The sequence below is a fragment of the Rattus norvegicus genome, chromosome 12 (genome assembly GCF_021556685.1).
Source record: "Rattus norvegicus strain SHRSP/BbbUtx chromosome 12, alternate assembly SHRSP_T2T, whole genome shotgun sequence".
Classification (NCBI taxonomy): domain Eukaryota; kingdom Metazoa; phylum Chordata; class Mammalia; order Rodentia; family Muridae; genus Rattus; species Rattus norvegicus.
This window is the reverse complement of record NC_141545.1, coordinates 25,579,478-25,596,962: the sequence shown is the minus strand read 5'-3', so window position 1 is coordinate 25,596,962 and position 17,485 is coordinate 25,579,478. Positions and strand designations below refer to the sequence as shown.

Genomic DNA, 17,485 nt, shown 5'->3' with positions numbered 1-17,485 from the left:
TGTAGTTAGGAAGGAATTTAGAGGAGGGAGAAGAACATCAATCCATCACCCACAATATATCCAAGGAGGCAGATACAGCAGCCCAAAATCAAAGAACAGACAGAGTCTGGAGACTCTTTGCTAAGCTTGGGGCCTAGAAGTCAATATATCAGTGAGGCCAACACTGTTCACCTAGTCAATTAGCTTGGGGCCATGGGTGCCCACTGTGCCTTGGCCACCCACTGGGAGGCATACAGTACTTGAACCTATACCCTCTACACATTTGTAGCAAATGTGAAGCTTGGTAGTCATGTGGGTCCCCTAACAAATAGTGCACAGGCTGTCTCTGTCTCTCTTCTCTGCCATTGGATCTCCTTCTCCCAACTTGAACTGCTTAATTGGGGCTGAGTGGGAGTGAATGTGGCTACTTCTGGTGAGGCCATATGGCATAAGATGGAGTGACACCTCTGAGAACTAGAGAAGGGGCAATTGTGGACATTTTTGTACGTGTGGGACTGAGAAGTGAGGAAGGAAAAGGGGCTGTGATGATGATGTAAAGTGAATTTTTAAAGTAAAATACATTAAATAAAACTGTAAGATATAGGAGACTAGGCAAGAATCTACAGGAGATAATTATTAAAAGTGTGATGGTGATGGAACTAATGAGAAGTGGCTCTTATCAACTGATGGCTTCTGGTAGAGTTCTGGAAGGGGAAGGACACAGTCCTATTTAAACAGTCAGGTTACTGAGTGTTTGATCATGCTCCAGTGAAGATACAGATAACATCAGTGGACCTGCTGGTTTTGGGGAGGGTGAGTCACAAGGAAGAGAAAAAAAAGTGGAAGGACTGAAAAGGGATGATGATAGGAGTTGATCATGGAAAACTCAAAGAGAATCTATTAAAATGTTATGTGGGAAAAATTGAATATTTGGTTCTTAGCTCAGAGGACAACTTCAGAGGAAATTTCTATGTGCTATACAGGATCCACAGAAGAATTTTTAAAAATAGCATACTAGTATCAAAGTTAGGTAACATACTATGTCATTCACTGTTTAGACAATAGCATATATCAGGTGGAAAACAAATGTTTGGACTACAAAATCCTTCCACAACAATTTCTAACCTAAAAAACATTCTCAGGTATCACAAAGTAATAAACAACTACACTGGTTTCAGCTTGCCTTAGTATTTAATCGAAAATGGTGACACTATGTAGATGTACACACAGATGTAAATGTATATATAGCATATATATATACATATATATATATATATATATATGATGTATATATGCATATTCGTCAGGCAATGAGGATCTTCCGATGTGAAATCTGTGAAGATACTGGAAATCCTGGTGAAAGCAGGATATCCCCACTAAAGATTTTATACAGGACCCTCTTTCTCTGGAACAAAGAGTGGGGCACTGTTCCCTATTTATGGAGAGAGACCCTTCCCAGATGGATCCTTTCTTCACACATCTAACTTTGAATCTTCAGGTATATACTAATTTCCTTTTATCAAATAGTGTTCATGCCAGTAGCTTACCAACAATCTTCCCCATTTGTATTGTATTCTTATTTTATTCTCGTGATGACTTCTTTTTTATTTTTGGACTTGGATGGCATAAGAATACTACAGAATACTACCAGGGCATGAGATGAATCTCAGCTATGTTTTTTCAACATGTGTTTGTCACTTTTCTAAATAATTTTTCAATTTTATTTCCTATCTTTATTAAATTGGGTATTTCTTATTTACATTTCAATTGTTATTAACTTTCCTGGTTTCCAGGGAAACATCCCCCTAACCCATCCCCCTCCCCTTCTATATTGGTGTTCCCCTCCCCATCCTCTCCCCATTACCTCCCTCCCCCCAACAATCGAGTTCACTGGTGGATCAGTCTTGAGAGGACCAAGTGCTTCCCCTTCCACTGGTGCCCTTACTAGGCTATTCATTGCTACCTATGCAGTTGAAGCCCAGGGTCAGTCCTTGTATAGTCTTTGAGTAGTGCCTTAGTCCTTGGAAGCAGAGCTTGGTTGGCATTGTTGTTCATATGGGGTCTCAAGCCCCTTCAGCTCTTTCAGTCCCTTCTCTGATTCCTTCAACGGGGGTCCCATTCACAGTTCACTGGTTTGCTGCTGGCATTCACCTATTTATTTGCCATATTCTGCCTGTGTCTCTCAGGAGAAATCCACATCCAGTTCCTGTCAGCTTGCACTTCTTTGCTTCATCCATCTTATCTAGTTTGGTGGCTGTATATGTATGGGCCACATGTGGGGCAGGCTCTGAATGGGCATTCCTTCAGCCTCTGTTCTAAAATTGCCACCCTATTCCCTCCCAAGCAAATCCTGGTTCTCCTCTTAAAGAAGGAATGAAGCACACGATTTTGGTCATCCTTTTTGAGTTTCATGTTTTCTGTGTATCTAGAGTAATTTGAGCATTTGGGCTAATAGCCACTTATCAATGAGTGCATACCTTGTCTGTTTATCTGTGATTGGATTACCTCACTCAGGATGATATTTTCCGGTTCCATCCTTTGCCTATGAATTTCATAAAGTCATTGTTTTTGATAGCTGTGTAATATTCCATTGTGTAGATGTACCATATTTTCTATATCCATTCCTCTGTTGAAGGGCATCTGGGTTCTTTTCAGCTTCTGGCTGTTATAAATATGGCTGCTATGAACATAGTGGAGCATGTGTCTTTGTTGTATATTGGAGCATCTTTTAGGTATATGTCCAAGAGAAGTATAGCTGGGTCCTCAGGTAATGCAATGTCTAATTTTCTGATGAACCTACAGACTAATTTACAGAATTGTTGTACCAGTCTGCAGTCCCACCAACAATGGAGGAGTTTCCTCTTTCTGCACATCCTTGCCAGCATTTCCTGACGCCTGAGTTTTGGATCTTAACCATTCTCACTGGTATGAGGTGAAATCTCAGGGTTGTTTTGATTTGCATTTCTCTTATCACTAAAGATGTTGAACATTTCTTTAGGTGTTTCTCAGCAATTCAGCATTCCTCAGCTGTGAATTCTTTGTTTAGCTCTAAGCCCCATCTTTTAATAGGGTTATATGTCTCCCTGCAGTCTAACTTCTTGAGTTCTTTGTATATTTTGGATATAAGCCCTCTATCAGTTGTAGGATTGGTAAAGATATTTTCCCAATCTGCTGGTTGCCATTCTGTCTTAACAACAGTGTCCTTCGCCTTACAGAAGCTTTACAGTTTTATGAGATCCCACTTGTCGATTCTTGGTCTTAGAGCATAAACCATTGGTGTTTTGTTCAGGGAATTTTCTCCATTGCCCATGTGTTTGAGATTCTTCCCCACATTTTCTTCTATTAGTTTGAGTGTATCTGGTTTGATGTGAGGTCCTTGATCCACTAGGACTTAAGGTTTGTACAGGGTGATAAGCATGGATATATCTGAATTCTTCTACATGCTGACCTCCAGTTGAACCAACACCATTTGCTGAAAATGTTACCTTTTGTCCATTAGATGATTTTGGCTCTTTGTCCAAAATCAAGTGACCATAGACATGTGTCTGTTCATTTCTGGGTTTTCAACTCTATTCCTCTGGTCTATCTGTCTGTCTCTGTACCAATACCATGAAGGTTTTATCACTATTGCTCTGTGGGATAGTGATTCCCCTGGAAGTCACATTATTGCTGAGGATAGTTTTAGCTATCCTCGGTTTTTTTATTCCAGACAAATTTGTAAATTATTCTGTCTAACTCTCTGAAGAATTGGATTGGTATTTTGATGGGGATTGCTTTGAATCTGTAGATCACTTTTGGTAAAATGGCCATTTTTACTATATTCATCCTGCCAATCCATGAGCATTGGAGATCTTTCCATCTTCTGAGATCTTCTTCAATTTCTTTCTCCAGAGGCTTGAAGTTTTTATCATACAGATCTTTCACTTGCTGAGTTAAAGTCACACCAAGGTATTTTATATTATTTGGGACTATTTTGAAGGGTGTCATTTCCCTAATTTCTTTCTCGGCTTGTTTCTCTTTTGTGTAGAGGAAGGCTACTGATTTATTTGAGTTAATTTTATACCCAGCCACTTTGCTGAAGGTGTTTGTCAGGTTTAGTAGTTATCTGGTGGAACTTTGGGATCACTTAAATATACTATCATATCATCTGAAAATAGTGATATTTTGACTTCCTCTTTTCCAATCTGTATCCATTTGATCTCCTTTTGTTGTCTGATTGCTCTGGCTAGAACTTCAAGAACTATATTGAATAAGTAGGGAGAGAGTGGGGAGTCTTCTGTAGTCTCTGATTTTAGTGGGATTGCTTCAAGTTTCTCTCCATTTAGTTTAATGTTAGCTACTGGTTTGCTGTATATGGCTTTTAGTATGTTTAGTTATGGGACTTGAATTCCTATTCTTTCCAGGACTTGTATAATGAAGGGGTGTTGAATTTTGTCGAATGCTTTCTCAGCATCTAATGAAATGATCATGTGGTTTTTATCTTTTAGTTTGTTTATATAGTGGATTATGTTGATGGTTTTTCATATATTAAACCATCCCTGCATGCCTGCGATGAAGCCTACTTGATCATGATGGATGATTGTTTTGATGTGCTCTTGGATTCGGTTTGCAAGAATTTTATTGAGTATATTTGCGTCGATATTCATAAGGGAAATTGGTCTGAAGTTTTCTTTCTTTGTTAGGTCTTTGTGTGGTTTAGGTATAAGAATAATTGTGGCCTCATTGAAGGAATTCGGTAGCGCTCCGTCTGTTTCAATTTTGTGGAATAGTTTGGATAGTATTGGTATGAGGTCTTCTATGAAGGTCTGATAGAATTCTGCACTGAACCTGTCTGGACCTGGGCTCTATTTGGTTGGGAGACCTTTATTTATTTATTTATTTTTGGTTCTTTTTTTCGGAGCTGGGGAACGAACCCAAGGCTTTGCGCTTCCTAGGCAAGCGCTCTACCACTGAGCTAAATCCCCAGCCCCGGTTGGGAGACCTTTAATGACTGCTTCTATTTCTTTAGGAGTTATGAGGTTGTTTAAATGGTTTATCTATTCCTGACTTAACTTTGGTCCCTGGTATCCGTCTAGGAAATTGTATATTTCCTGCAGATTTTCAAGTTTTCTTGAATATAGGCTTTTGTAGTAAGATCTGATGATTTTTCTGAATTTTCTCTGATTCTGTAGTTCTGTCTTCCTTTTCATTTCTGATTTTGTTAATTTGTACACACTCCCTTTGTCCTCTCATTAGTCTGGCTAAGGGTTTATCTGTCTTGTTGATTTTTTTCAAAGTACCAACTTTTGTTTCTGTTGATTCTTTCTATACTCGTTTTTGTTTCTACTTGGTTGACTTCAGTTCTGAGTTTGATTATTTCCTGCCTTCTACTCCTCCTGGGTGTATTTGCTTCTTTTTGTTCTAGAGCTTTTAGGTGTGCTGTCAAGCTGCTGATATATGCTCTCTCCTGTTTCTTTCTGCAGGTACTCAGATCTATGAGTTTAGCTCTTAGCACAGCTTTCATTGTGTCCCATAAGTTTGGTTATGTTGTACCTGCATTTTCATTAAATTCTAAGAAGTCTTTAATTTCTTTCTTCATTTCTTCCTTGACCAGGTTATCATTGAGTAGAGCATTGTTCAACATCCATGTATATGTGGGCGTTCACACATATGCTGTGTGAACTGTAGAAACCTGTGTACACACAATTTTATGCACATGAACATACACACACACACACGCACACACACACACACACACACAGAGAGAGAGAGAGAGAGAGAGAGAGAGAGAGATTAAGAGAGAGAGAGAGAAAGAGAGAGAAAGAGAGAGAGGGAGTCAATGAACCAACTGTTCAAACATTCCTTTAAAATACATAGCTTTAAAGCTACATACTTTGAGATACTAGACTATATTCCCATTTCTTCTGCTTGAAATGTACATACAGGCCTTAAGATATACACGTGTCTACAATAAATGGGAGTACTTCAACTCATTTTCCAGAATCATATCCCAGTACTAGACTTGACTTTAAATAAAAATTTGGATTTCTAAACTTTAACTCAATGTTTCTGTGATTTCCAGAACCTCTTCGTTAATGGCTATCCCTGCTTCCATTTTTACAGCTGAGCATTGGAACTTTTGAACCAAGTATGAATAACTCTGGGAAGTTTCCTTTTTTGTATCAGATGGCTGCCAAAGAATCTTCTTTGGCCTTAGGCATGGTCTCATTGTTTGTCCATTTCAAATGGAATTGGGTGGGGCTGGTCATCTCACAGGATGAGAATGGTGTTAACTTTGTCACAGACTTGATTCCACAAATGGAAAGAAACACAGTCTGTGTAGCCTTTATGGAATTTATCCCAGTTACTCACATGATGGACCTGGATAACGCTTATGAATACCCTATTCGGATTATGAGAAACCCAGCCAAAGTTGTTATCGTTTACGCTAACACTGACTCTTCCTTAGGTGTGCTGTTTAGAAGATGGGAATATATACTTCCATGGAGAATCTGGGTGACCACTTCACAGTGGGAAGTCATCACTTCTATGAGACATTTAATTCTTGACTCATTCCATGGGACTCTCATCTTTTCACAACGACAGGGTGATATTTCTACTTTTAAAGAGTTTGTAAAGACAGTGAGACCTTCCAAATACCCAGATGACATTTTTCTTGCCAGACTGTGGGAGATTTACTTTGATTGTGCAATATCTAATGCAATGTAAATCATTAGAAAATTGTTCATCTAGAGGTAACTTGGGATTGTTACCTTGGTACCACTTTGACATAGCTGTAAGTATTGGCAGTTACCATGTATACAATGCTGTATATGCTGTGGCCCACACCATGCACAAGATGCTTACTCAAGAAGTAGATCTACAAGGAATGAAAAACGGAGGAAGCATAGGTTTTCCCCCCTTGAAGGTAATGGTTTTACTTTTGATTCTCTAGACTGTCACAAATGTAACTTTTTGAAATTGGCCCACACATACTCTAAACAAATACAATGGGGATCTTTCTAGAAGACACGATTTCTAGACTATTTAACTGACTGGAAGAAAAATCTATACCTGGGTGAAATTGAGAGTCAATTTCCCAATCATATAGAAATAAAAACCAAGATAAAAAATGTTTCTGTTAAAAGTGCTGTCAGTCTCATACCCTTCTAAGGTTCTGAACAGTAAAATCTGACTCTTTTCCCACCTTGTTCTTATATGTGAAAAGGAGTGACATCATATTTAAGGTCCTAAAAATTGTACAGTACCAGCAAGTGAAATATTCTTAAAATTTCTCATTAAATTGTATCAACTAATCAACTATAGATTATTTCTTAAATTTGTTACATTCGCTCTGATAAAATATGTGGACAAAGGCCATATATGAGAAATGATTTCATTAACTTCAACTAAGACATTATAGACCAGCATCAGGATGGGCTCAATTTGACAGAATTTTAATGAAGCTTGACACCTAAATTTCCATAATCAAGACCAATAAGCTATGAGTATGCTGTTGCACAGCTGGCTTCCTTCAGTATATTCAGTTCAGCCACAGATTATGAAATGAACCTGCTTTAATTAAGGATGGGTATTCACACCTCACTTAACCCAAATGACAGAAACTCACATAGACATAATCAGAATACAAAATATCTGAGACAATTTTACACTGATAACACAAAACCAGTTGCCTGTAGACTATCAGTTTCATATGCAAAATGTCCATGTATCACAAACTTTGCTCACCAGTGCTGAAAATCATTAGGATGCATAAGGAACAGTAGATTTATCTAACTATCCTGTTAAAATACTATTATGGTATTTTGATGTCAACTAAATGTAAGTATACAAATTTCCCAATCATATACGCCTAATGTTATTTCATTTTTAATTGGGATCAATGAATATGTGAATGTGACATAATTCAGACTCTTATAAAATTACCATTATGAATCATAAATCTTCCGTAGCTGAACTCCCTGCTGAAGAACATTAAATTCATGAATCCTGGTGGAGATCTGATATCTTTAAATCCTTCAGAGAGCTTGCACATAGATTATGACATTCTGAACTTCTGGGATTTTCCACAAGGTCTTACATATAAAGTAAAAGGAGGAACATTTTCTCCATATTTTCCACCTGGTCAACAATTGTCGATTTCTGAGGATAAGATAGAGTGGAGCATAGGAGTGGAGCAACAGGTGGGTGGAATCTTACACTATTCTGTAGAGAACACAGGTAAAAATCATGAAAAATGCCTTGGTGAGACTGATGCCTCCTCATAAATTAAAAGATGAATCTAATGATAAAGTTACAAACTTACTTTCCATGTTCAAGTGTTTCTTAATGTGTTTACCTTTGACGAGAATTAGCACATTCTTACCAGGGTTATGCATAATTCTAATTATATATATATATATATATATCTTTATTCTGTTGGTAAGTATATAAGTATTATATAAATAATGTGTATTTTAGTAACATAAATTAACATAAATAACTAGAATGAGCATGCACAATATTAAATTCATTATTACCCAATCCTGTAATATACCCAATCCTGTAATATACCCAATCCTGTAATTACCAGGAGAATTCTTTAGGTCCTCATTTCTCTAATATCCTCAGATTCCTGTCTCTGTATGCAGTGAAAGTTGTCCTGGATTCAGAAAATCTCTTCAGGAAGGGAAAGCCGCTTGCTGTTTTGATTGTGTCCCATGTCCAGAAAATGAAATTTCCAATGGAACAGGCAAGTGCGTGCATTAACGATGAGGTTCTCACCACTCTTTTTAATCCACATACTGAAGGTGAAATCATGCACAAGAGATGTACACAGATTACATTCTTAAGGTATTGTCCTCATAATTAATAGTTATATTGAACAATATAGCTCCTTGTTATAGTCTACATTTAGGGATTTATAGGATTACAAGCCATATTTAATTCAGTTAATACTTGTTGAGAATGTGAAATGATGCTAATAATAAATTTTTTCCATAGAATTTAACAAGTGGATTTTAGATATAAATAATTATGTCTAGTTTTGTCCAGTCTTTTTGACCTATATTAGCACCATATTAAAACCATAAAAAACCATTAATCTGTCACAAGGTCAACTTTAAAATTCCCAGAACAAATCCTGAAATAGATATGATATTAATAGACAGTAGATTTGTCTTAATTAATTCCGGCATTCGAGAGATGGCTTAGTAGTTAATAGAAGCATCTTCCCTTTTAGTGGAAATGGGTGTGAACCCAACTAGTTATATGTTGGCATGAAACTCTTTGTAATTCCAGGCCCAAGGATCTGACACCACATTTTGACCAATCTTGATAGCATATTCATTTCTGTCACAGACCAACATATATTAAAAATAATCCAAACACCATGGGTACTAATAGATTCATAGGTCTCATATATAACAATACATGGCATAAAATCCTTCCAATGTAAAAATCTGTTTCCTGATATCGGTAGTTCAAATAAGTAGGTAATAAAATCTATGGAGATGCACAATTAGGGTTATGTGCAAATTCCTGCAGAAAGAAGTAAGTGATGCTACACACATGTGAGAATTCATCATGACTTTTTAAAAATGTTTGAACCAGGATATAAGATGACTAAAGGACATCATAAATGTTTCTTAGTATTGTCAGGTATGACTGAGTATGAAAAAATACATCATGTAATAATCAGTAAATATTGAATTAGTTGAATAAAACCTACCGCCAAAAATTAATAGGTCAGTCTTCTTGAATATCATAGTACTGGCTGGTTTTGTGGTCAACTTGACACAAGCTGGAGTTAACACAGAGAAAGGAGCCTCAGTTGGAGAAATGTCTCCACAGATCCAGCTGTAAGGTATTTTCTTAATTAGTGATCAAGGAGGGAGGGCCCCTTGTGGGTGATAGCATCCCAGGACTGGAAGTCTTGGGTTCTACAATAAAGCAATTTGAGGAATCCAGGGTAGCAAGCCAGTAAGAAACATCCCTCCATGGCCTTTGCATCAACTCCTACTTCATGACCTTCTTGAGTTTTAGTCCTGACTTCCTTCGGTGATGAACAGTGTGGAAGTGTAAGCCCAATAAACCCTTTTCTCCCCAACTTGATTCTTTTTGCTGCTGTTTGTGCAGGAATAGAAACCATGTCTAATTCAATCATGTATATTATTATATATACATTATAATTATTATATATACATTATAAATCACACATGCAATGCATGCATGTAATTATGCACATAATATAATGGTGCATTATATGCAATGGACATGTGATGACAATCATATAATGTTGGCTCCATCCTTGAAATGTAGGTATTTATAAACATGATAAATGCAAATAAATCCTACTGCTAACATAATATTCACAGAGAAGAGACTGTAACTAGTTCTACTAAATCAGGCACAGGAAAATATTATTCAATATCTACTTTTGATCTAAATTTTTTTGAAATCTTATCTTGAGAAGTGGGGCAATGAAATAGACAAAGGAGGTGCAGAATAGAAAAGAGAAACTCAAAGTATCTGTACTTAAACAGACAGGATATATGCCTAGTAGACACAAAACTTTACCAGAAATATTCTACAGCTGATGCACACATTCAGCAAAGAAACAATTCACAATATTAACTGAGAAAAATGCTTCTTAAATAAAAACAAACTCCTCAGGAAGTAAATAATGGGAACTAAATATACCTTATAATAATTAAAACTATGGAGTGGAAACATCAGTACACTGAAAGATTTCAACACTGAAGAAAGTAATTGGAAAACGTCCTGGAAGGTAAAATAACTCCCTTCCACATTGTGTAAATGAATAATGTCTTTTTTGGGGCTGCATTGCTCTGATAAAACGTTAAAATTTTAGTTAAGGGAAGAAATCCTTTGTTTCATGTTTTACCCTGAGCTTAAATTCAACAACTTAAGGAATCAGGCTAAAAATAGAAAGCAGAAAGTTGAGGGCAGAAAATTACAAAGAACCGAGGGGGTAATGGAACTTACATGCTTGCTTTGCATGTTTGGCCAGGATGCTTTCTGTAGAAATGTTATATCAGTTGTCCAGTAGTAGCCACACCCTCACTGAGCTGTCCTATCCCACATCAATCAATCAAGAAAATACACCAAAGCGTTGTCCACAGATCAACCTTATGGTTGCTTTTCCTCTTGCAAGACTATTTTTTCCAGATGTTTATACATTGTGTCAGGGTGTCAGAAACCAACAAGCACATGTATCATCTCCAAAAGCCACCCAATAGGAATAATCTATTGCCTGCTCTATGTACACATGCTCATCCAGGATCATAGCTCTTTTACTTACAAGAATCAAGACAATGAAATAGCCTCAAAATTCATCAACTAATGAATGAATAATTAAACTATATACATATACACATAAAAGAATAATTTGTCTATGAATATGAAAATACTACACTCCTAGGAAAATGAATATTAATTCAAATAAAATTGAGTGAGGTAATGCAGACAAAGAAATATCACTGCCACCAACAATCATATATATGAGTGTATGTATCTACATATCTATATCTATATATGTATATATATCCTTTAAAACTTAAGACATGGTTTTAAATTGAGTATGTATAGAAGTCAGGAAACTACAAATGGTTCATAGTGCTGAGAACATATGATTTAAAAAATGTAATAATGAAAAACCAAGGACTTGGAGAGTGTGGTCTGTAATTGATTAGAAGAAGAGAAGAGGAAGAATGGGGGAACATAACTAATACTAAAATCTTTTCACAATGTCATAAATCAACCCACACCTGCTGAAGCTTCAGAATGTGTACTTTGCAGACAAAGAATTTCACTGGAGTAATCCTATATGAAGAGACAGTGCATGGCAGATTCACCACTGGCTATCAAGTAAAAAGCCACATGACACATATGTGCTACAATCTTTCAATGGGTTAGTCAATGAAGTAATAGAGACAACCCCAAATACTTGGTAATTCTTCACAACTTAATCTTATTATCCCATTGCTGTTGTAGAAATCACATATCTGAGACACAAACAAGGAGAAAGCATGCAGAAACTGAGCTAGAGGTTTTCTTCCTGCTGATTAGTGGACAGAGGATTAGAAGGTGCCTAAGCACAACACTTTGGATATGTATCAAGAATCTTACTGTGGTATAGAGGGAATTTCAGAGAGAAATAACCTAATATGGAGGGAATCTCATTAAGACACAGGGAGCTCTAAAGCATCTTAAGTAACAAATGTCACAGTAAATACCCTTAATCTCAGTACGTAACATTTTTGTCGCCTTCAGTGACTCTGTGAAAAGGTCCAGATACATTAGAATACTCACTTCCAACATCTATAGAAGCAAGAAGGGTTAAAGTTAGAACGTTTTTAAATAAAAGCTCACTGAAGAAAAAGAGATAAGCCCAGATCCCTGAGAAAACAAGAAACATGTGAGGTTCCTGGAGACACTATTCACCCTGTGATGTTGTCGAGAAGCTGTGCTATGAACTCCAAGTTTCTAGGTTTCTTTATCACCTCTTTTGAGGTGAGCTTGTGATATTTGAGGGTTTTGAATTATGTCTCAAATACTTGTCTAGTAGTGTGACAAAAAATGATTTCCAAGACAGCATATAAAAGAAATTAATTAGGGGCTCATGGTTTCATAGCATAGTAGATTCCCTTCAATAAATCATGGTGAGCAAGGAAGTATATTGTAAACTACAATGTTCTACCTGTCACTCAAAACTACTTCTGATCCAGAGGCATCACAGGAAAGATGAAGAAAAAGGAAGAGAGAGAGAGAGAGAGAGAGAGAGAGAGAGAGAGAGAGAGAGAGAGAGAGAGGTGGAGAAGGTAGAAACAGAGGCATACAGAGACATATAGCGAGACAACAAGAACAGAAATGAAGGCAATGGTATGGTTAAGATATAGAGCCCCCATTATCTGAGAAGCTATTAGTATTTTCAACTAACTATTAAAAGCAAAGTCAATTTTTAATGGTATGACTTGTAGTGTAAGTAGCACATTCTACATGTTGCTCCATGATCCATGATCGAGTCAAAGACCACCTAATCAATACCCCAATATTAGGTCACAAAAGCCTTCTTTTGACTAGTTGCTGAAGGGTATCCAAAAGTCTACCAATGTATATAGCCTCTTCTGTTGACCTGGGTTCTGGCCAAGAGGTGCAAGGTAAGCTCCTATTGCTGAATATACATAGCACTTCATGAACAGTCCAGAGTCTCCTGAGCTAGGACTGACATAAATGACTTATCCTGCGTAGTAGCTTTCATAACAGAAGGCATCATGCAAGCTTCTGAAGAAGAGAAGCAACAACCAGACCTACCCACTTATGACACCTATGAACCATTGTAACAAGTAGCATGCCAAGATGATCCCGTCGGTTCTGTGTCACTACACATACCTTGATAGAGCTCATCATTTCCATATCTGGACATAACATGGGCTTGTGAAGATAGATAGTATATCTTTATTTGAAACTGAGTTATAGTAATACCCACAACTAAGCTTAGTCTCCACCTATCATCAAGAAGATCACTTTCCAACCAATAGAATTCATTACAGAATACCACAACCACTCAAAATTTAGAGTTGTAGACACAGTCCCAATAGTAGAGATATCTACAAAACACATGAAATCATACATGTAAGGTTTCTAAAACATTGATAAAGAGGGGGAAGAAATATTTTAACAGCCATAGCGCCAACAAGTTTAGTACAAGATATATCTGCTTGAAATTTCAAAATCTGTACATAAAGGCTAATCAATATGTGTACCCAAAGGTAAACTGAAACACTTTACATGTAAAATAGCTATTTTAAAGTGGACAGAAGACACCACATTGGTCTCAGTACTACACAAAATACTGTTGATAACTTGCCACTTATAAAATGGGAATGGGGAAGCTGAAATAATGAACACACTCCATCAATAATTTCTATGAATTAAAAATAAATTAACATTATGTGGTAGAAATTAAAAATAATATAAAGAAATGTCACACTCCCCATTTTATCACAGTGTATTTTCCTTTCATTTCCTAGGTAGTCTGCAAATCATCTTCCTAGGGGTACTTAGATGACTACCTAGTACCTCAGTTAAACCAACAGGGTCTAGGTTTTAGGAATCTAACTTAGTGCAAGAAAAATGTGTTTTGTACTGTTCCAATATTCACATTTGGTTATGTCTTTCATCAAATTAACTTCAAAAATAAAGAATTTACTTCACTTCCAGCTCACAGTTTATCATGAAGGGAAGTTATAGAATAAAATCAAGGCAGGAATCTGGATGTAGAAACTAAAGGAGAGACCATGGAGCTACTTACTGCCTTGCTCCCCATAGCCCATTTAATGTATTTGTTAAAATAACTGAGGATGAATCTCCAAGGTTGGCAAAGGCCACAAATGGGGAGAACCACCAACTAAAATTAAAATGACAGTACGTCACAGACTTGCCTATGACCAACCAGATGGAGGCATTTTCTCATTTGATATTCCCATTTCAAACGTGCCTTCATTTTGTTCTATGTTAGGAAAACTATAACCAGCAACAAAGATGAGATCTTGGAAATATAAGCTTCATGGTTGCTAGCTGATGATGCATTCATACTAATAAATGGGATTCCCAAAGACCTCAGCATGTTTCTCTGACAGGAGACCAAAAGAGTAATAGTGTCCAACAGGTTTTTTCATGCTGCAGAGAACATAAGTTCAATGTTCTAGATGTAACAGTAAATAACATTTCCCTTCATGGATTCCTCAGTAGAAATTACCATAGCATTCCGTATATATTATAAGAATTAATATAGTTCTTTAATTTGGAGACAAGAAAGAAGTGCCATGAATACACATTAGAAATGAAAAAGAAAGCACATTTGCTTTTTTACATGATTTTTTATTAACTGGATATAATCTTGAAAGAAGAAACATGTTAGCACTTTCCAACTGTGCACAAAAATACTGGGCTTACATTTCAGAATGAGCAACATTCAGGCATGGTAGTGTACAAATAGGAAAGATGTTGAGGTTGTAGTGTCATGTCACATTGCATTTCTTGCCAGATATTGATCAGTGTGTGAAATGTACAGAGGACCAGTATGCCAACACAGATCAGACTGTCTGCATCCAAAAAGCTGTGACATTTCTGGCTTTGGAAAACCCCTTGGGGATGACACTCGCCAGCATGGCCCTATGCTTTTCTATCCTCACCTCATTTGTCCTGGGGATTTTTGTAAAGCACCAAAACACTCCTGTGGTGAAGGCAAATAACAGTACTCTCAGCTACATCTTGCTCATCTCCCTCACTTTCTGCTTTCTTTGCTCATTTATATTCATTGGTCAGCCCAACACAAGCACCTGCATCCTGCAGCAGACCACATTTGGAGTTGTTTTCACAGTGGCTGTTTCTACTGTCTTGGCAAAAACCATTACAGTCATCCTGGCCTTCAAGAGCACAGCACCAGGAAGAAGGATGAGATGGTTGCTTATATCAGGAGCATCAAAATTCATCATTCCCATCTGTACACTAATAGAAACTGTCCTCTGTGGATTCTGGCTGGGAATATCTCCTCCATTTGTGGACACAGATGCACACTCTGAACATGGTCATATCATTATTATGTGCAACAAGGGCTCAGTAACAGCCTTCTATTGTGTGCTGGGATACCTTGGAGCTCTGTCCCTAGTGAGCTTCACAGTAGCTTTTATGGCCAGGAACCTGGCTGACACCTTCAACGAAGCCAAGTTCTTGACCTTCAGCATGCTGGTGTTCCTCAGTGTTTGGATCACATTTCTCCCTGTCTACCAAAGTACTAAAGGAAAGATCATGGTGGCTGTGGAAGTCTTCTCCATCTTGGCCTCTAGCACAGGTCTTTTAGGTTGTATCTTTATCCCAAATGTTATATTATTCTTGCAAGACCTGACATGAACTCATCGAAATCCAGAAGAAATAGAGTTCAGTGGAAATAAGCTGGTTTTAGAATACGTCACATTAGTTTTAGAGTTTTGAGTACTTTAAATAAAGTTTGTCAGCTTAAAGACTTGTATATCTTTGACACTTGCCAGAAGATTGAGTGAGTGACTAGCTATTCTGTGGTTTTATGTCAAGTACTAAATTATCTTGAGTTGTTTTAGACATTTAATCAGATAGCTATAATTCAATATAATTTTAAACAGTTTTTATTTGTATATAAATGCATTCTGTTACTATAAAAGGACAGGAGAACGGTACCATTATATCTGAACACAGTATGTGAGGTAACTTATATTCTCAGGCTATGGTCACTGGTATTTGTTGTTAGTATAAAATTTTCCTTACAATATTTGAGGTAAAATTTCTTTGCATGTTTGATTATTTGTAACTTCAGTAACTTTGCAATGCTAAGTACATTTTCCATTCCAGTCATACGAATTACAACATCAGAAGTTATGACTACATGATTTTGTTAATTTTGCTAAAATGTAACATCACAATAAAATCACATTTCTGGAATGTGTATGATAGTATTGATAGTGAATACTAACCTAATAGGGAGGATCCATCTCAATGCTTGGAACTACATCCCGTGGACAAGATTTAGTGGTGACTATAAAGAGAAAATAACTTAAGCACCAACATTCAGGAAACTCTTTTCTAAATTAGATATAACTTAACCATCTTCTTCAGACTCTTGGAGATATGAACTTTCCATTGTGACATATAGTCTCCTATTTTGAGATTTGGAATTACCTGACTAATAAAATTATGTGTGTAATGTTAAATGATATAGTATAATAGTTAAGTGACCATTTTGTCAAAAGCAATCTACAGCGTCGGTGCAATCCCCATCAAAATTTCAACTTAGTTCTCCATAGACTTAGAAAGAGAAATTTGCAAATTTATTTCAAATAACAAAAAAAAAAAACCCCAAAAAACCCAGGATTGCAAAAACTATCTTCAACAACAAAAGAACTTCTGGGGGAGTCACCATTCCTTACCTCAAGCAGTATTATATAGCAAAAGTGATAAAAACTGCATGGTATTGGTACAGGGACAGGCAGGTAGAACAATGGAATAAAATGAAGACCGAGAAATGAACCCACACACCTGTCAGCACCTGATCTTTAACACAGGAGTTAAAACCATCCAGTGAAAACTGGGTAGCATTTTTTAAAAATGTTGCTGGTTCAACTGGAGGTCAGCATGTAGAAGAATGCCAATTGGCCCATTATTATCACCCTGTCCAAGTGGATCAAGGACCTCCACATTAAACCTGTAGAAAGAAAAGTGGGGAACAGCCTAAAAGAAAAGGCTACTAGAGAAATTATCTTGAACAAAACACCAATGGCTTATACTCTAAGATCAGGAGGAACACTCCTCCATTTTTGGTGGTATTTCATACTGGTACAACCACTCTGGAAATCAGTCTGGAGATTCTTCAGAAATTTGGATATAGCACTACCTGAGGACCCACTTATACCAATCCTGGGAATATACCTAAGTGATGCTCCAACATACAACAAAGATACATGCTCCACTA

The 17,485-nt window shown here is 36.9% G+C and overlaps 1 pseudogene; it reads left to right on the top strand.

Annotated features, from left to right (window-relative positions):
* Positions 1–6,060: 6,060 nt before the first annotated feature.
* Positions 6,061–15,935, top strand: LOC148002268 (vomeronasal type-2 receptor 116-like; annotated as a pseudogene).
* The last annotated feature ends 1,550 nt before the right edge of the window (positions 15,936–17,485 follow it).